Source organism: Giraffa tippelskirchi, chromosome 9 (genome assembly GCF_054371585.1).
Source record: "Giraffa tippelskirchi isolate mGirTip1 chromosome 9, T2T-mGirTip1v1.2.pri, whole genome shotgun sequence".
NCBI lineage: Eukaryota > Metazoa > Chordata > Mammalia > Artiodactyla > Giraffidae > Giraffa > Giraffa tippelskirchi.
In genome coordinates this window covers 150,978,276-150,999,539 of record NC_137283.1, presented here as the reverse complement: position 1 = coordinate 150,999,539, position 21,264 = coordinate 150,978,276, and the positions used below count along the sequence as shown (strand labels likewise).

At 38.3% G+C, this 21,264-nt stretch overlaps 1 protein-coding gene and 1 non-coding gene across 3 annotated transcripts in view; both read right to left on the bottom strand.

Moving 5' to 3' along the window:
* Positions 1–21,264, bottom strand: part of PLEKHG1 (pleckstrin homology and RhoGEF domain containing G1) — a 253,513-nt gene that overhangs the window by 151,011 nt on the left and 81,238 nt on the right. The gene's annotated exons all lie outside the window — the stretch shown is intronic.
* On the bottom strand, positions 20,702–20,774 carry TRNAG-UCC (transfer RNA glycine (anticodon UCC)). The gene has a single exon. It is a non-coding gene; the product is annotated as a tRNA-Gly (tRNA).

The following is a 21,264-nucleotide window of genomic DNA, read 5'->3' as shown; positions in this document are numbered from 1 at the left end:
ACAGGTGTAAGACACAATCTCCAACATTGGTTTTATCAGTAATAAAGGTGGAGCTTTAGTCTCCATCTGCCTTGCTCCTTTGTTTCAAATTCCAAATTGGTTCAGAACTTGGATGGAAGGAGAGGGTCTTAACTGCCCTTTTCCCTCAAGCCCCAACATCTTGTGGGTTGGCTCTTGGACGTGGCATTTGGGAAACAAAATAACTCCTGAAGATTGATGCTTTTGGCAGATGCTGTACAAAGTATGGGCCACTGGTGTTTACCTGCAATTTACTGCAAATTGTTTTGTGCCACCGTTGGCTCTTATGGTCATGCCATTGGCTTCTGGGTGATTTGCTGAGCAGCTTTGAGCCGCATCTCATGTGCAATGTTCTATCCTCATTTCTTATCTCTAAGTGATAACAACAACCTAGGCTGAATGGCTCTGAATTGATGCTGTAATCAAATCCACCAAGCACTACAATATAAATCCTCTGTGCCATATATACAGTCTGCAGCATCACAGAGGTCACATACAGGGCAAAAAAAATTCAGCACATGTTGCTAATGATCAGCTGCTAATGCTGATAATCCTTCAAAAATGTATTTGTGAATTCACATAGAATTTGGATTCTCATATACACAAGCAGGTCTTGTTGTTTAGAGATGTTAATTAGCTGTCCAAGGCATCCCTTCTCTATCCGCCCTAAGAGCAGGAAGACGAGCTCAGACTTGCCCATCTAAGAAGTTGTTCCCTTGACTCTCCCTGCGTCCTCTTCCTCCAGCTATAGGTCTCTTCTCCTCAAGAGTTAGGGTTAGGGTTAGTAAAAAAACACAAATCGGTTATCTGGGCTTCTCTTCATTTCTTCCCCAACTCAGTCCAATCTAATTTTCCTCTCACCCTCTCCAACCACCCGAACAGCTCTGTGTAGTATAATGCTTCCTAATCCCACTGGTATTTATCAGTCTCTTTCTCCTATAACTCGTTGGCAGCACCTGGCACTTTTGGCCACTCCTTTCTTCTTGAACCTCTGTTTTCCCCTGGGGACCTTGATCGCATATGATCCTGTTTTCCCTCCCACCTATACCGACAGCCCTTTTCAGTTTCCTTTGCAGGACCATCCAATCACTGATTTTTATCGGTGGCCCAAACACCTGAGCAATAGATCAGTACATCTAAGTGACTATTTGATATCGCAGATTTGAAATTTCATAGGAAACTGAATGTTACTCCCGTTTGCAGGGATATGCCAGCCAGAAATTCTGGAATCATGTTTTCCACTTTTACTCCAGAAAGTCAAACTATTTATTACTACCTCCAGTTTTGTTTTGTTTTTTTAGAATCTGCCTGCAATGAAGGAGTTGTAGGAGATGCAGGTTTGATCCCTGGGTTGGAAAGATCCCCTGGAGGAGGGCATGGCAACCCACTCCAGTATTCTTGCCTGGAGAATCCCATGGACAGAGGAGCCTGGAGGGCTACAGTCCACAGGGCTGCAAAGAGTCAATCACGAATGAAGCAACTGAGCACGCATGCACAACTCTCTCTCAAACGGCACTGACTTTCCTCTATCTTTACCCTGCTCATCTATCATTTGTACTAATACAACGTCCCTCATGGAGGGGGTAGGACTGTTGCACTACAAACTTTTTAAATTGTAAATCTGATGTCACCCCACCCTTATCCCATCAACTGAAAACTCTTCCATGCTCTTTCATGTCTTCAAGGACAATGACCAAATCTTTGACGTGGCCTCCAACACCTCGAAAGTCCAGTCTCTGCCTCCTTACTCATCTTACTGGCCTCTGTACCCCTTCAGTATCATTACTCTTCTCTAAGTTTCTCTAGGGGTTCATGCTCTCTCCACATTGTTTTTCTGCCATAACGATCTCCCCCCAGCTACTACTGATCTGTCAGAGCTCTCTTCAAGGACCACCTCCTCAAGGCAATGCCTGTATTTTTTTTCCTTTCTAGAGTTTATAATTTTCAATGAATATTTGGTTTATAGTCATCTCTGCCACTAGTCTATTCTGTAATATTGATGGGGTGTGTGTGTGTGTGTGTGTGTGTTGCCCATATCAAATCCCCAGAGCCTGGAATAGTGCCTGGAACATAATACATATTCAATAGCATCTGTGGGATGAATGAACGAACAACTATAGTACATGGGGGACTTTGGTATAATGAGTGTGCATGATATTTCTATCACAGTTTTTGTAATGTTTAAAAACATGCTACTGTTATAATTAGATGCTAAGATCTGATTTTAAAAGTAGCTGGTAATTATAAAAACATTCCCAAGGGAAAGTATGATCTGTTTTATGACACCTACTTTATTATATGGATTCTTCAAAGAGAGCATTGTGGTGAAAGGTGGGCTGCTGGTATTGATCTCCTATTTAGATTTAAGATTCACATCTTCTGCACCCCTAGAAATCCTACCAATATTGCTGAATATAGCCATAAAGCTCAAGAAGTTTAACAAATGACTAAGCATCTCCTTGCAACTTAGTATTCATTCTAAGATCAAAACCTAGGTGAAAATATATTAAAAACTGCTAAATGTGCATTTTATTAAAAACAGAGCAACTAGAATAAAGAAGAGGCAATGGAGCCTTCTCATGCCAAACACTTACTATACAGCAAAAGTGATCTCCACATTTATTTTCTTCTCTACATCAAAGTAAGGTGAGGCTACTATCCCTTAGCATAGTACCTTCATTTATATATGCAACTTTAAAAGAATTTAATATACTGGTTTATAAAATTATTAACACTGCTGTACTTTTTTCCAGTGGTTTATTATCTTTTTTTTCAGAAATGAAAGGCGATATTGTTTGGACTGACTTCCAGTTTACAATTAGTTGCTATTCAGAGATTTCAGGTTTTAAAAACCACAATCTAGATGTTAAACTAGTATATTAAAGCCCAGTTTTTCAAGCCAAATTTAAAAAGTAACTCCATGTTTTGTCTTTAATTCATTTACTCATAAATTTGCTCATGGATGGTTAGAACAGATTCCCAAGAAAACCTCAATAACTTGGCAGTTAAATAACCATCTGCTACAGCAAAACCTTTGTTATATGTAATTCTACCCTGAAATCAAACCCTATATAGTTGTAGAATGCTATATTAGATTGGTGTATAACCTTAAATCAGAGAAGTGCCAACATTTCTCTCTTTTAAAACAAGTGTGTGGATTAATTACAAGGTGCTGATTGACCAGGATTAGTTTTTATCCCTGTGTGCAAAGGTAATTCCTGCTACTTCCATCAGTTTGATTGGGTCAAGGTGGATAATTCAGGCTGAACCTAATACAAAAACTTCTGTTTCCTATGGCGTCTGAAGTTAGTGTGGACTTTTTTCTGTTAAGAAATAATTTTTGTTTACATATGGAGAGTTCTTAATGGCATAATAAGTTAGATGTCTCCATGCTCACTATATGGAATTATTAAAGTTTTTTCAGGCACTGCTCAGTTTAGTGTTCATTAGAAGCAGTTTTTTAAATATTTGACTAGAAAAAGGGAGAAAACATATTTACCTTTCTGGGGGCCCCATTTGGTCTCTAAGTATCAGATAATACTCACACCAACCTTTAAGGAGTCACAAATACTATTTACATTAAAGACAAGGGAACACACTGAAAAGACCTTAAAAGGTTTCCTTTACTCTTGCTGAAAACATTTGACAATAGAGTTTTAAATGTATGAGCAGCTGACTTACGAGATTTTCTAACTAACAGGATTTGGGTAGTCTCAGAGAGATGCAGCTTTAACTGGATCACCTCCTTCTTGGGGAGATCTCCCTTTTACCTCCCACCTTAAATACAATTCTTTTACATAATTTAAAATGGTTTGTAGTTACCAGTACCAACAAAATAGTATAAAAGATAGTATTGCAACTCACCATATTAGAGATTAAATAGGATAATATGTTTTGCCTCAAGTTAAATGGAAAATAGTGTTCAGACATGAGTTTTCAGAATTCGGTTCTTTTCCAATAAAGAGTATTCTACACAAGGGGTAGTCAGATGCTGTGACCACAGGTAGGCTCTGCCTCTTGTGTCTGTGTATATCAGAAAGTGCTCTATATCGTGAAGATGCCCTGGAGGGGATGATACAGGAATTGAATCCAGAAGAACAAATCGGAATAGACAGAACAGCCTGGAGTTTCAGAATGAGGTGAGGAGCAGGTATAGGGCTTGCCGCCTGCAAAGACCCAAGATGTCTGTTTAGGGGAACTGCAAGCAATGTAGTGAGGTAGAAACTGGTGTGTGTGTGTGTGTGAGAGAGAGAGAGAGAGAGAGTGCGAGTGTGTGTGTGTGTGTGTGTGTGTGTGTGTGTGGTGCAAAGAAGGGGAGAAATAAGAGACAAGACTATAGAGGTAAGCAGGAACCAGGCCATGAATATCTTAACAGAGTTTGACTTTATACCGAAGCGATGACAAAGTTTTGAAAGGTTTGAAGCTAAGTACCATGATCAGATCTGTGTTTTGAAAAGATGACACTAACTGAAGTTGGAAAACACACTGGAGGGAGTAAGAATGCAAGTAGGGAGATAAAGACCAGATGCGAAAGGGATGATGGTGGCCTGGATAAAGGCAGGATGGAGTGGGATGCATGTGGCTTGGGTATTGATTCCACGGGGTTGGGAGTGAGCAGAGAGAGGAATCAGGGGTAGTGTAGACCTATGGTGGGGGCACCATGGGGCTCACAGGGGTACGCGTAGAAGAACAGAGGAGTTTTGGTCTTGGGACGGCAGGTGATTCAGGGAAACGATGAGCCCCCATTCTCAGAATTAGGCTACCTTGCATTTTTCCCCATTATAATTAATGCTTTGAGAACTTTTTTTGAACACGTACTATTTTAGTGCCTTTAAATTGCATTAGTTGTTCCTTCAGATTAGAGTCTATCTCCTCCATCTCTGCTTCTCACAGCTTCTCACACTGCAGTGGCTTAATAAGTGCTTATCTCATGATACCCTTGGGATAAATTCCCAGGAAGAGCACTGCTGGCTCAAAGAGGAAGACTTTGATAATTCCCACTATTTACACACTGCCACTGTCTTATCCAAAAAGATCATCTATTTACATTGTCAGCAATAATGCATGAGGATATTTTTCTTTTCCTTACAACCTTTCCAGACTTGGCCTTGGACTTTCATTTACTTGGTAGGAGTAAAATTCATTTTAAAATTTGTTGAATATATGAATATAATTTTCTATTTGTTTTATTTTGGGTGAAACAGCTGAAAGCTTCCTTGGACCCCTTCCTTATTTAATTACAGTCTGCTATTGTGGTCACACTGACATAAAATTCTGTGTTATCAAGTCTCTAAAGTTTGCCTTGCATATTTTCTCATTTTGTGGTTTTCATTCTGTTTTAATCTTTAAAAGTTTTAAATTATATATATATATATATATATATATATATATATATATATACATTTCCCACCTTTCTCTTTCAACAGTCATTTCCTTCAACAAAAATTTCCCCTTTGTAGCTGAAATTGTGCTACTCCAAATCCATAATTCTTTAATTGCTGAGAGTTTGTTGAGGCACACATATTTTTTTATGGTATGTGGTCTGAATAGAGAATTTTTCTTTCATGTTATAGTCTGTGGTTAGTAACTTTACTAGTTTTTACTCATTTCATCCTTATGCTATCTGTAAGAAATATTTATGTGGGCTCATTTTTCCTATCTAATTTTATTGTCTTAAATTTAAATTATCCTGTGCTTAACCTTCCACTAAGGGAAATACATTTCATCATTACAGGCAAGAGGCTAAAACAAAACTATCTCAGAAAGGGTGTACACCAGCACCATGCCAGGTGCTTTACGTAAAACCACTTTGAAAAATAATATTACACCCACATTACAGAGGGGAAAACTGGGGCTCAGAAAGGGCTGAACAGTTTGTACAGGATCAACTATCTGGTAAGTGGCTGAGAACCTGGTTAAATGCATCACGGATGTCCTAGAATGTCACCAAAGTTTAACAGAATACAGAAAAATTTTCCATGAAAAAGAAAGGGAATAAAAAAACCCTCAAATGGGTTATAAATACGAAAAACAGAAAGATGAGGTTGTCCCACCTGGATAGCATGAGGGAAAGAAGAAAAGGGGCAAGAGCACACGAGTCTGTGTAAGAACACACACTGGAGACGGGGGGCGTGAAAGACATGCTGTCTGACAGGTCCAAGGGTGAGTCCCGTCTCTGCCACTTAGGAGCTGTGTGACCGTAGCCGAGCTCCCCAAGCATGTGATGGACTGTGGAGTGAAAGGTGCAAGAATGAGCAGGAAGAGTTGCCAGGGGCTGTTATCACAGACAGGGTGGCACCCAGGAAATCACAAAGCTTGTGAAGCACCTACCCACACTGCCCGCTCCTGAAATATTGCCTGTGATTGTTACATGTGTCAGCTACACCACGTCATCAACTCAAACAAAAGTTTCAGGTTCCCATTTCCAAATAGAAAATAGTTCCGAGTTTGTGTGTACCTTTTCTAGGAGACGTATGAGGTGTAATCTGGCATCGTGTAATTCAAAATAAAACTGAAATCCAGACACCAAAAACCTAGTTCTACAATAATCTGTAACAAGAGCTTCTTTCTTTTTCTTCTTTTTAAAATTGAAATTTAGTTGATTTATAGGCTTCCCCAATGGCTCAGCCGGTCAAGAATCTGCCTACAGTGCAAGAGACACAGGAGATGTGGGTTCGATTCCTGGGTGGGGAAGATCTCCGGGAGGAGGAAATGACAACCCACTACAGTATTCTTGCCTGGGAAACCCCATGGACAGAGGAGCCTGGCAGGCTACAGTCCATGGGGTCGCAAGAGTTGGACAGGACTTGGCAACGAAACAGCAACAATAGTTGATTTACAACGTGTTAGTTTCAGGTATACAGCAAAGTGATTCAGTTACACACACACACACACACACACACATATATGAAACATACTCTTCTCCATATTCTTTTCCATTATAGGTTATCACAAGGTATTGAATATAGTTCCCTGTGCTATACAGTAGGTCCATGTTTATCTGTTTTACATATAGTCATGTATCTATTAACGTCAATCTCCTAATTTATCCCGCCCCCACCCTCCAATGGCCTTTCCCCTTTGGTAACCACAAGTTTGCTTTCTAAGTCTGTGAGTTTATTTCTGTTTTGTAACAAGAGATTGAACCCAACCTTCTCACTACTCCTCATTTCAGTGGATATCACTCTCAGATGAGTTTCTATAACTTCCTAGTAGCAAGCTGATTCTGGAGAAGTCAGGGGAAAGAGGGTTTGGCCTCTTGAGGTCATTAGTTCTGTCACTGTTATTAAGTAAAACAGCAATTACCCAAACTCCTTAAGAGATTAAAAGTTCTATCTAACTGAACTTTCTGGTCATTTTAGAGTTAACAATAAAAAACTCTTTCAACTCTTGTTAATTTTTTTCTAAGTCATACAGGTTCCCACTTCAGTAAGTATGGTGTCCAAACTGTAATTTAGCCTCCCTCTGATGAGTCAGACTCTGTTCTGCCTCGGGGTCAACTCTACTAGGTGCATTGACTAAACTCTGGGAGGAGAAGGCGAAGAGGGTTGGATGAGAACTAATTGTGTAACACACTTCTGGAGGTTTATCTTTTCTCTTTAAATACATCCCTCATATCTAACTAGTTTGTGTTTGTGATGGGGAGGGAAGGTTTCTTCTAGAAACTGAGTTTAGAAAGAAAACAGTCCATTAATGGCTTTGGATACCTAAATTTATTTGACTACAGGTGGGTATATGCCTTAAATAAGAATCTAGTGCCCTGGGAAGTGTTCTTAAGTATATTTCAGCACCTAATTGCAAGCACTGGCTACAGAAAGGCAGAAGAAAAGCAAGTTTTTCTAGCAGACTCTTCATCCCAACACTGACTAGGATGGGGAGCTGAGTTAGCCACAGCTTTGTAGAGGTCACAGATTACCCAGAGTGTTTACAAATAGTGCAGTCCTAGATAGATGTGCACATGCTTGAAGATAAAAGGATCTTTTAAAGAATGGTGCTCATCTTATAGTGGTTTTGGAACTTTTATCCAAGATGATTTGCCCTTTAAAGAGGAGGCTAAAAGTTAATTTTCGATGTCATAAAGACTGCAGACAAGTGCCAGAATTCTATTCCCAGACCTAAATTATATAATCAGAAATAGAGCATTCAAACTGCACATCAAATAGTCTCACTTTCTGGCAGACTATGAAAAAAATCAGTTTCGATGTTTGAAGTAGGCATCTGTTTATATAATGCAACCAACCATGACTGCCAAACATAATAATTAAATGTTTTAACAAGTGAGAAACCTTGCCAGAATATGTAATTTGAGGGGGAAAATAAGCAGAGAGTTGATATGCAGCAGAAAATGCTGAATTATTTATTCCTTGCTAGTTAGAAGCACACAGTCATGCTGTGTGTCTACCTGCAGAAATACTAAAAGAGAAAGGAAGGTTGTAGGAAGGACCGGTTATCTTCCTTTTTATCCATGAATGTGCTCTTTCCTCTCACCCAAACTAGAAACCTGAGGAGTTCTCACCCACCTTTCACTATAAAATTATGTGTGGAAATGAACTTAATTAAGCATCTACAAAGAAACAAAAAATATCTTATTTTTCTCTTTCATTCTTTGAATTATCAACTAAACGTATAGTCACTTTGGGCTGTGCCTGTACTTCACTTCTGGAGAGGGGTAGAGAATGATTTTTTGAGTCCATAATAATGAAGTGCTTTTATGTAATTTACTTCTGTTTAAAAAAAAAGAGCATTACACCTATTAATAATCTTTAAAAAACTTTTTATAATTCTAAAGTCCTTGATATGATTTTCTATCATAAGATTCAAAGGAAAGAAATCATAGTACATTGACAAAGAGCTGAAGATATCATGCATCAATATTTCAATAGTACTTAAAATAATAATTGAAAACATTCTTCATATATATCTTACACATTATAATAAACTTAATGCATATATATTATATGTTTACTATGTATATTTACTACATATATTTATATATTAAGTAGTTTATACTAATTATATTACACATCTGTCAAAGCAATAATGACTTAAAATTTTCTGTATTCTCTTTTCACCTCAATGTTACTATTTGTGAAATAGAGCCTTAATATAGGCTTACAGTTCCAATGAGCAACTAACTAGATCTTTTCAAACGATTCAACTTCTAAGACAATTGCAAAATCATCCTTAATTTTGAAGTTCACTCATCTCCATGAACAAACAATATAAAAGCCCTCTGGCTTCCCCCAGGAACTTCAAGGAAAAAGGGGAAAGCAGAGGAGGCAGCACCAATTTCTAGAATTTGTACAGTACTGCAAAGCACCTCGTAACACTGATTTATTCATGTGGGCGTGCTGGATTCAGGTCTAATTTTCTCCACGGTATAGAGAGAACCCAGGCAGACAGAGTTATTATCAAAGGTGAGGTAGTAAAGGGAAGAAGGGGGAAGGTAGTTACGGCCACATGCTATTTTTCCATTATTTAAATAGTAGCCGCTTGATAACATCTGCACAATTTTTGTGTGCCCCAGAGTGTAATTTCTTTAATATCAGGGAACTCGTTGGTTCAAGGAGCCATTAGTTCTTCCATTAGTTAAGCCATTAGTTCTTACTTGTATATAGGTCCATTTGGTTTATTTGTATTATTTTTTAGATTCCACATATAACTGATACTATATAACCAGTTCATAATTATATAATCAATATATTTGAAAAGCCTCCTTACTATTTACAATAGCCAAGACATGGAAACAACTCAAGTTGTTTCAACAGGTGATTGAAAGCCCATCAACAGATGATTGGTTTAAGATTGGATATTACTCAGCATTAGAAAAGACCCTGATGCTGGGAAAGATTGAAGGCAGGAGGAGAAGGGGACAACAGAGGACAAGATGGTTGCATGGCATCTCTGACTCAATGGACATGAGTTTGAGCGAACTCCAGGAGACGGTTGAAGGACAAGGAAGCCTGGTGTGCTTCAGTCCACGGGGTCACAAGGAGTCAGACATGACCGAGCAACTGAACAACAACAGCCATTAATAAGGAATGAAATAAATATTGCTATTTATAGCAAAATAGATGGATCTAGAGATTATCATACTAAGTGAATTGTCAGACAGACGACAATGTTATATAGTATCAGTTATATGTAGAATCTAAAAAAAAATACAAATGAACCTATATACAAAACAGTAATAGACTCACAGACACAGAAAATAATCTTAGGGCCACTAAAGGGGAAAGGGAGGGAATGAGGGATAAATTAGAAGGATGGGATTAACAGATACAAACTACTACACCTAAAATAGACAAGCAATAAGGATTTACTATATAGTCCAGGAAATTATTAATGTATTCAATATCTTGTAATAACCTATAATGGAAAATAATCTTAAAATATATATATATATATATATCTCACTTTGCTGTACACCTGAAGCTAACAAATACTGTAAATCAACTATACTTCAATTAAAAAAGAAAAAGAAGAAGCTCCTAACTGGTTACCCCTTTTTCACTCTTATCTGTAATTCATTCTTTACCCAAAAGAGCAAACCTGCAAAAAACTAAGCTGAATTACATCAGCTCCCCTGCTTAAAACCTATTAAGTATGCTCCCACTGAATTTAGAATAAAAGCCAGACTCCTCAACATGGCCTGCAGCCCTGGGCACGACACAGTCCTCACCTCATCACCCCACACAGCCCCGTCTCACTGCACCACTCATCACTGCTCACCGGCCTCTACACGCTCCGGCTTTCATTCATTCATTCATCCATTCATGTCCCAACTTTAGGACTGCTCTTCCTGCCGATGAAAATCCACTTTCTTAAGAGTCTCCTGTTCTCTTCATTCATAGCATTCACCACAATGTGCAATTATACACTTAATGATGGTCTTTACAATTATCTTTCAGCTCCCCTAGACTCTAGGCTTCCTGCAGATGTCACTTCCATGGTAACCACTGTAAACTCGATATCTGCTCCAGTGCCTGGAATACGGAGCCTGTCCACAAGTGTTGGCTGCAGGAGGGCCTGAGTAAGTGAGGTGTGGAGGACTCCTGACTCGACCAGTTCCTCAAAAGTCTTGGGCTTTGGTTCCTTCTTGCCCATAATGGCCCTGCTGTTTCCTCTTTAAAGGAGAAGTCCCTAGGATGAGGAAAAAGCAGCAACGTAGGAGTTGTAACATTAAGTCATTTGCCTTGGCCAAATGGTCTACTCTTGAGAGTCAACAATAAAAAGGCCCCTTGGTTACAAATGTAGTGTGATCCAGGGTTTCTCCAACAACTAGGGAGCCTAAAAGTTTGCCAAATGAACCCCAAGATGTGAAAACTTTTAAAAATAACCCTTAGGTCTAGGGCTGGTAGGTTGACACAACTCCAGGGGGCTCTCTGTTCCTGGTGGGTCCTTGATTAGCATGGGTCTGTGTACAGTAGAGCGGGTCTGTGTACAGTAGAGCGGGTCTACGTAGCTGCAGGAGGTGGCCCTGCTCAGTTCCTTAATGTTGCCTTTTCGGACTATTCTTCTAGTTCTATGCTTTGGTTCTGGGTTTATTCTTTGTTAAAAACCCAACATTTATCTTATCCATGTCTTTACAATTATGATTAAATGGATCATATTCCTTATACAGTTAATGAAATAAAAGTCACTGAGAAGCTATGAAAAGTGAAGCTACTTAATTTAAGCCAATTATTTTAAAAAAATTACCAACATCACTGATATTTGAAAATTGATTCCTCATTGTTTATTTACTTTTAAAACATAAGCACATGTGAAAATATCATATAAAATCTTTTTCTTGATGGTTTTTCTTGATATTTCTATCAAAATCCACAGGATTTATGAAGAAAAATAAACATCTATTTCATTGACGGAGCAGGGATAAAAATTAATAAAGTCATGTTTTTCCTTAAATACAAAAATCCCTTAGTAATCTCAGGCATGGTTTCAAAAGGAAATTAGAAATACATTTCAAGGTCAAAATCCGAGTTAGCATGATTTCAACATGGAGAACACCTTGGTAAGAACCTGACTGAGTGTAAGATTCATTCTTATAATTGCTTCACAGGATCCTGCCAAAAGGATCTAAATGAACAATTCAGGTAACTCTGACATCAAGTAAAGTGTTGAAAGTAATTTAGATAAACATTTCCCCCAAAGAACATCTCATGGTTTTCCACGTTAGCTAAAGAGTTAATTCTTCCCTAGAATGAAGCTCTGTGTATTTGAGAGGTGGTAACTGCAAGGGAATCAGGCATCAAAGTAGGCCAGAGAATGCCCTCTGTAGGAGCACAAATGCCATCAATGCCTCTTCAACACCCACAAACCCAAGTCAAAGTCATATTTTCTTTCTCTTTGCTCCTACTCATTTTGCATGCTAAAGACAATCCCAGCTATCTACAGTTATGAGCCTTGTGGGCTCCCGTCCTCCTCTACTTGAAGACAAGCTCTAAGTCAGGAATCTCCATCTACCTCTCCTGAATCCACAGTGTAGTCCTGCAAATGTTTGACTTAAAAAAATGAATGTTGGTGTTTACAGTGATCTTATTTTCGCCATCCTACAACACTAGGTGGGGGAGGAAAAAAAGCACGGAGAAGAAGGCTTAAGCTAAAAGGTTTAAAAATAAATTAGGATCAACAACTGCTTTGAGTCATCACTGCCATAAAATAAAAAGATTATTACTGCCAGATGTGTGAAATATATTGGTCACAATAACTTGGCTCTCATCGTATTTACATTTAAGGTCAAATAAGATATTCTGCTTTGTATTATTTTGTACAAAGTAGGACTGGAGAAAGTATGGATTTTGTGTCATCAGAAGACTAAAACCGTTTTCCAGAAATGCATCAAAATTTAAATAAATGAAAGAAACACACATTTTTAAACCTTTACTGCACTCTTCTCCCAAAATAAGCAACGTATTTTCAGGCTGACGTATGAAGCATTCTGCTTTTAAAGTCCTTTGTCCAAGTAGTTCAGGTCAGACCTGATTGGGAACGTTGCACCCCAGCTGACAGGAATGCTGAGCTCTCACTTGGTCCTGAGCCAATGAGACTCCATGGAAACCAGTGAGTCCCCCCAGATCAAAGAGGAGGTTAGCACTCAAGAATTGCCTCTAGCAATCCTGAAATACAAACTACGCTCAATACAGAGACAATTTCTCAAATGGACCATTAAATTTTACTGTAGAAGAACTCAAAAATATCACCCCCATGAAGTCCAGAAATTTACAAAGGGAACTGTTGGCTTTTAGAGAAAACCATAATTCCTTCTTTGGAACTAGACTTCAGGGAGTTGACTAATATTTGAGGGAGCTGTTAAAGAAGCAAATCATTTTGCACTTGGTCTAGAAGGTGTTCTGGTGTTTAATGCTCCCAGGATAACTTTTTGTTTTGTTTTCAGAAAAGTTGCAGGAAGGGCAGCCAATGCCTTACATGCTTTCTTGGCAGGACAGAGAGCAATGAGGTTCACATTCAGCCCTTATGGAAGCACCAGGACACAACAATACATAGGCACTCTGAGCCTTCTCCAATACACAGAAAAGCCCTCAAAAACCAGCTGAAAAAAAATAGCTTTTTGAATCAATCTTCCCTTCCATATTCCTGGAAAGAAGCCTATTTGTGTATAAATATTTTAGTCACTCTTGTCTACAAGTCAACTTTCAAATACTTCTGGTCTCTATGTCTCTTTAGATACACATTTCACAAAAACCTGAGATCTTGTAACCCTTTATACCCATTGATTGAGAAATCTTTTCAAGGGACAGGTAGCACTTGACAACGATGCACAAAATTTTTACTTGTTATGTTGGTGGATTTAATATCACCTTTAGCCCAACGGATGGTCAATTCTGCTTTTCACTACTTCCTATCTTTCCACACATCTGAATTTGGTTTCTCCAAATGTTCCCAAGCAGTAGATGCTCCTTACACACAAGGAAAACCACATGATATTAGGTCATTTTAGCAGGAAAACATTTCTGCTTGAGTGAATAAAATATATTGTTTAGACACATCTGTTGCAAATAGGAAAGACTAGGTTGCTTTGAACAACAAAAATTAGTGATACTCTGGGAGACTGTCACTGGAAGTTGTGCTTCAAACTAGTCTTTCCTGAGATACTCTATAATGTTAGATTGTGTGTTACAAGCAGACACCCGTTCTGCCCAAATCCCATTTTAGTACCACAATAAGACACCATAATGCTGTCTCTTATAAGTTTGCTGAAAACACAAAGACTTGATTGAACACATAATAGAAACAAGCAGCCTTCTTAGTGCTAATCCTTGACTACTACCCATAAAGTTGACATGTTGAAATTCTTTTTAAAAGTCATGTCTACAGCAATGCAAGATTTTAAAAGTCTGATGATCCCGTAGTTGGGGATGCTAGAAACTTGAAATCTTAGTAATTAGGTGACCAAAGGTAATACAAACCCAGCACTAATATATGCTTAAACAGGCTTAATTTTCATGTTGTAAGATTTAAATGGTTGGCATTCTCAGCGCTAAATAGACTAATATATAGCAAGTAAATTTTTAAAAGTCCATCTTTCTTATTGCTCATCAGTTTAAAAAGTGTGTGTGTGTGTGTGTGTATCTACATACATACCTCTTGGCAGAAAAACTAAAGAACTTTATAAATGCAGTGGGTATGATGGCAACTATACCAGGTTAGAAGACAAGACTTCTTGATTCTAGTTCAGTCTCTGACATAAACTTGCTGCCCAAATTTGGTGGTGACACCAACTTTCTTCATGCCTCAATTTTCCCATAAGCAATATGAGATATTTAGGACTAGATCTTTTAGATGTCTAAAATTAACACCCAGGTATGGCAGAGGTGAGTACAGAGAGGGGTGGAGACATTAGGCTTATTGGTTTTCTGGAGAGGTGAATGCTACCCCAAGCAAAAAAGAAGGGCATTTCTTTTTTTTTTTTTTTTTTTTTTTTTTTTTATAAATTTATTTATTTTAGTTGGGGGCTAATTACTTTACAATATTGTAATAGTTTTTGCCATACATTGACATGAATCAGCCATGGGTTTACATGTGTTCCCCTTCCCGGACCCCCCACCCACCTCCCTCCCCATCCCATCCTTCTGGATCATCCCATTGCCCCGGCCCTGAGCCCTTGTCACATGCATCGAACATGGAATGGTGCTCTGTTTCACATATGACAATACACATGTCTCAATGCCATTCTCCCAGAACGTCCCACCCTCACCTTCTCCCTCAGAGTCCATATAATTGTTCCATGCATCTGTGTCTCTTATTCTGTCTCGCATATAGGGTTATCGTTACCATCTTTCAAATTCCATATATATGCATTAGTATACTGTATTGTTGTTTTTCTTTCTGGCTTACTTCACTCTGTATAATGGGCTCCAGTTTCATCCATCTCAGTAGAACCGATTCAAATGTATTTTTTTTAATGGCTGAGTAATATTCCATTGTGTATATGTACCACAGCTTCCTTATCCATTCGTCTGCTGATGGACATCTAGGTTGCTTCCATGTCCTGGCTATTGTAAACAGTGCTGCGATGAACATTGGGGTACACGCGTCTCTTTCAATTCTGGTTTCCTCGGTGTATATGCCCAGCAGTGGGATTGCTGGGTCATATGGCAGTTCTATTCCCAGTTTTTTAAGGAATCTCCACACTGTTCTCCATAGTGGCTGTACTAGTTTGCATTCCCACCAACAGTGTAAGAGGGTTCCCTTTTCTCCACACCCTCTCCAGCATTTATTGCTTGTAGACTTTTGGATAGCAGCCATTCTGACTGGTGTGAAATGATACCTCATTGTGGTTTTGATTTGCATTTCTCTAATAATGAGTGATGTTGAGCATCTTTTCATGTGTTTGTTAGCCATCTGTATGTCTTCTTTGGAGAAATGTCTGTTTAGTTCTTTGGCCCATTTTTTGATCGGGTCGTTTATTTTTCGGGAATACAGCTGCAGAAGTTGCTTGTATATTTTTGAGATTAATTGTTTGTCTGTTGCTTCATTTGCTATTATTTTCTCCCATTCTGAAGGCTGTCTTTTCACCTTGTTTATAGTTTCCTTTGTTGTGCAAAAGCTTTTAATTTTAATTAGGTCCCATTTGTTTATTTTTGCTTTTATTTCCAATATTCTAGGAGGTGGGTCATGGAGGATCCTGCTGTGATTTATGTCGGAGAGTGTTTTGCCTATGTTTTCCTCTAGGAGTTTTATTGTTTCTGGTCTTACGTTTAGATCTTTAATCCATTTTGAGTTTATTTTTGTGTACTGTGTTAGGAAGTGTTCTAGTTTCATTCTTTTACAAGTGGTTGACCAGTTTTCCCAGCACCACTTGTTAAAGAGATTGTCTTTTCTCCATTGTATATTCTTGCCTCCTTTGTCGAAGATAAGGTGTCCATATGTGCGTGGGTTTATCTCTGGGCTTTCTATTTTGTTCCATTGATCTATATTTCTATCTTTGTGCCAATACCATACTGTCTTGATGACTGTGGCTTTGTAGTAGAGCCTGAAGTCAGGCAGGTTGATTCCTCCAGTTCCATTCTTCTTCCTCAAGATTGCTTTGGCTATTCGAGGTTTCTTATATTTCCATACAAATTGTGAGATGATTTGTTCTAGTTCTGTGAAAAATACCATTGGTAGCTTGATAGGGATTGCATTGAATCTGTAGATTGCTTTGGGTAGAATACTCATTTTCACTATATTAATTCTTCCAATCCATGAACACGGTATATTTCTCCATCTGTTTGTGTCCTCTTTGATTTCTTTCATCAGTGTTTTATAGTTTTCTATATATAAGTCTTTTGTTTCTTTAGGTAGATATATTCCTAAGTATTTTATTCTTTTTGATGCAGTGGTGAATGGTATTGTTTCCTTAATTTCTCTTTCTGTTTTCTCAATATTGGAGTATAGGAATGCAAGGGATTTCTGTGTGTTAATTTTATATCCTGCAACTTTACTATATTCATTGATCAACTCTAGTAATTTTCTAGTAGAGTCTTTAGGGTTTTCTATGTAGAGGATCATGTCATCTGCAAACAGTGAGAGTTTTACTTCTTCTTTTCCTATCTGTATTCCTTTTATTTCTTTTTCCGCTCTGATTGCTGTGGCCAAAACTTCCAAAACTATGTTGAATAGTAGTGGTGAAAGTGGGCATCCTTGCCTTGTTCCTGACTTTAGGGGAAATGCTTTCAATTTTTCACCATTGAGGATAATGTTTGCTGTGGGTTTGTCATATATAGCTTTTATTATGTTGAGATATGTTCCTTCTATTCCTGCTTTCTGGAGGGTTTTAATCATAAATGGATGCTGAATTTTGTCAAAGGCTTTTTCTGCATCTATTGAGATAACCATATGGTTTTTTTCTTTCAATTTGTTAATGTGGTGTATTACATTGATTGATTTGCGGATGTTAAAAAAACCTTGCATTCCTGGGATAAAGCCCACTTGGTCATGATGTATGATCTTTTTAATATGATGTTGGATTCTGTTTGCTAGAATTTTATTAAGGATTTTTGCATCTATGTTCATCAGTGATATTGGCCTGTAGTTTTCCTTTTTTGTGACATCTTTGTCCGGTTTTGGAATTAGGGTGATGGTGGCCTCATAGAATGAGTTTGGAAGTTTACCATCTTCTGCAATTTTCTGGAAGAGTTTGAGTAGGATAGGTGTTAGCTCTTCTCTAAATTTTTGGTAGAATTCCGCTGTGAAGCCGTCTGGTCCTGGGCTTTTGTTTGCTGGAAGATTTCTGATTACAGTTTCGATTTCCGTGCTTGTGATGGGTCTGTTAAGATCTTCTATTTCTTCCTGGTTCAGTTTTGGAAAGTTATACTTTTCTAAGAATTTGTCCATTTCTTCCAAGTTGTCCATTTTATTGGCATATAGCTGTTGGTAGTAGTCTCTTATGATCCTTTGTATTTCTGTGGAGTCTGTTGTGATCTCTCCATTTTCATTTCTAATTTTGTTGATCTGATTCTTCTCCTTTTGTTTCTTGATGAGTCTGGCTAATGGCTTATCAATTTTGTTTATCTTCTCGAAAAACCAGCTTTTAGTTTTGTTGATTTTTGCTATGGTCTCTTTTGTTTCTTTTGCATTTATTTCTGCCCTAATTTTTAAGATTTCTTTCCTTCTACTGACCCTGGGGTTTTTCATTTCTTCCTTTTCTAGTTGCTTTAGGTGTAGAGTTAGTTGATTTATTTGATTTTTTTCTTGTTTCTTGAGGTACGCCTGTATTGCTATGAACCTAAAGAAGGGCATTTCATGAAGAGACAAGATGACCGACGCAAGTCAGCAGCGAATGGACCAACGGAGTAGAGAGGTTATGGGATGGAGAAGTAACAAGAGATTCTGCAAGAGAGAGTCAGACCAAAGAAGCCCCTGAAGGGGAAAGCCGATATTATCTTGTAGTAACTGCAGCTTGTTGAAAGGAAGGCCGAGTTTACCCTTGTTCTTACACTTTTTTCTCTTGGCAATATTCCAATCTGAATATATTGGCTTACTTTGGACAACTACAATTCTATCAGACTGTGGAAAGTGGAACATCTGGCCTTCTTAATACATTTTGTTCATGGTACACATTCACATTATATTTATATAACTTGCCTCTTTTACCCAGAGTGCTGCCAGAGTGGAAAGAGGACTTATTTTTCCATGAATACAACATTATAAAGGATCAATAGGGGACAAAATTGGCTACACATAACTTGGATGCTAAATATCACAAGGAGTCTGTCCTCCTGGTTATGACCTACTCCCACCCAGCTATCCAAGGTAGAAATGTGGGAGCCATCCTTCAATTATTGGTCTACTGTCCTCAGGCCCTGTCTCTACAGTTAATGTTTGAGTTCTAAAGACAGAGAAGTCAAGAGCAGAAAGTAATTTTCACTGAAAACTTCACAAGACATTAGAAGCATCTGTCCCAATTCTGCACAGATTATAGTATGACTCTGGCACATGCTCCAAAGAACAAAGCACCAATTGTCCCAGGGTAAGCTCTGTGCGTGAGTGATTCTGGATGGCAGTATTGTCTGGATTTTGGGCACCTCCCAGTCACAGAGAGCTGAGCAACTCAGATCAGAAGATGAAGACATCACAGCTGTTCATAATATGATTTGTGCTCTCCATCCCTCCAAGGTGCCAAGAAATAACTTGAGGAAGTTTGTACTGTAGACAGTCTGCAACTGTATGTAGGGATAAGAGGCAGGGATGGAAAGATTTTATATAGAATAATCTTTCATTCAGAATAAAAGTGCAACAATTAAGTATAATAGCCTGTTTCATGGGCTTTGTTGGTTGCTTACCCAGAATTTACCTTCCACTTCTTCCTTTCCAACTTGTTTTGTTGAGATATCTACATCCTTGTCTCTTCTACTCACAGTCACATCCTGTTTTCTCTAAATGGTTCATTTGGGAACCACATTTTCCTGAATCAAGATATCATATTATTTAACCCATTTACTGAACAACTGTGCAGCATACAAGAGGGAGCAAAATTAATAACTTGCTTTTAAGATTAAAATCTGGTGGTGAGGAGAGATAATTAATCCTCTTTCTATATGTAAATGTAAACATTTGATGTTTAAATTCGTGCTCCCAAAGTATGGATGATTTGTTTAATTGTACATCTGAATGAACTTCTGAGAAATAGCTGGAAATAATTAGAAGAGAAAGTTCTCTTGGATGTCTTTCAAGATGTTCAGAAGAATGATCATGGAAGAAGAAAAATTAATTAAAGCATTCAATATCTCACGGCAGGTCAGTTGCTCATGTCAACAAACCTCTAACCATCTGTTTTCTGTATTCTAAAGTGACCTGAAGAGCATCATAATTATTTTCATAAGTGTTTAAAGTTTCTCAGATAGGAAAGCTATGTTCATAGAAATCATAAATGTTAAAAAATTATAAATTTTATTTTGGTCTAAGAAACACACAGTTGAGAATGACCTCAAGGTGTACAGAGAGGTACAACAGTTCTCTGAGTTCCAAAAGAAAAATACCCAAGTTCTCCCCATGAGAATCTGGCTGTTGACTCTCCACTTCTCAGGCTCACTCAACTCTACACATATGGGCAGAACCAATTTAAAAATAGAGCATGTTCCAAAAGAGTCCTGGTAAATGGTTGTTTACTTACATAAAGGGAAATATGTTCCAGTTCTAATGGTATAGAAGGTTCCCAAGTTTGCCCGTAAAAGCTTTTTAAGCCGTTTGTTGTTCAGTTGCTAAGTCATGTCTGACTCTTTGCAACCCCATGGACTGACTGCAGCACGCCAGGCTTCCCCATCCTTCACTATCTCCTGGAATTTGCTCAAACTCATGTCCATTGAGTCAGTGACACCATCCAACCATCTCATCCTCTGTCGTGCATCCTTCTCCTGCCCTCAATCTTTCCCAGCATCAGGGTCTTTGAAGCCATAATGATTCCCAAATGTGGGATCTAATCATAGGCTATCAGGGCTTTTACAGAAGAATAGGTCTCAGAGACCAAGGGGTAACCCTGATTGGGAAGATGGCAACTCGAAAGGCAAAGATTTCCTTACCCTCCCCTTTGTCTCTCCTTCAACCAAGTATTACCAAAACCAGCCAATGTTCACTTTGGGATGTACTTGGGAGGAGGACTATCATGATATACATGTTCCTCCTTTCTACGAATCATTTTTCTTTTTTTTTTGGCAGAAACACTCGACATGTAGAGTCTTAGTTCCCTGACCAGGAATCGAACCTGTGTCCCCTGCGGTGGAAGCACAGAGCCTTAACCACTGGACCACCAGGAAGTCTTTGTTCCATCCTTCTATACTCCTCCTCCTCTCCCTATGAGGCCCACACAGGCCATCATTCCTACAATTTTTTCATTCTCCCCTCAGGGTACCAGGCCCCATCTTACTGCTCATTTCAAAGCATTCCGCCTCAGCTCTTGCACAAAGTAAATGAAAATGCCTGGGTCTTAGAGTTTGAAAATTCAAACTGGTATAAATTATAAATATATCCGACTTGAAAGTGTTATATAATTGTAATGTGCTTCTATTATTGCTTTGGTATGTTGATGAAGCTCTTCTGACTCAACCTTATACACGATTACTCAAGTCTGTATGACTACAGTTTTATATTAATAGCGAATATGTGTCTCACTAAACTCTGATATCAAGATACATGGCCTCATAAAAATGTTAATGCCACATTTTCTACATTTTCTAGTTGTGAGCAGTTCTACAATCGTTGGAACTGCAATTGTTTATGTGAACAGTAGGGAAGAATATTAGTATT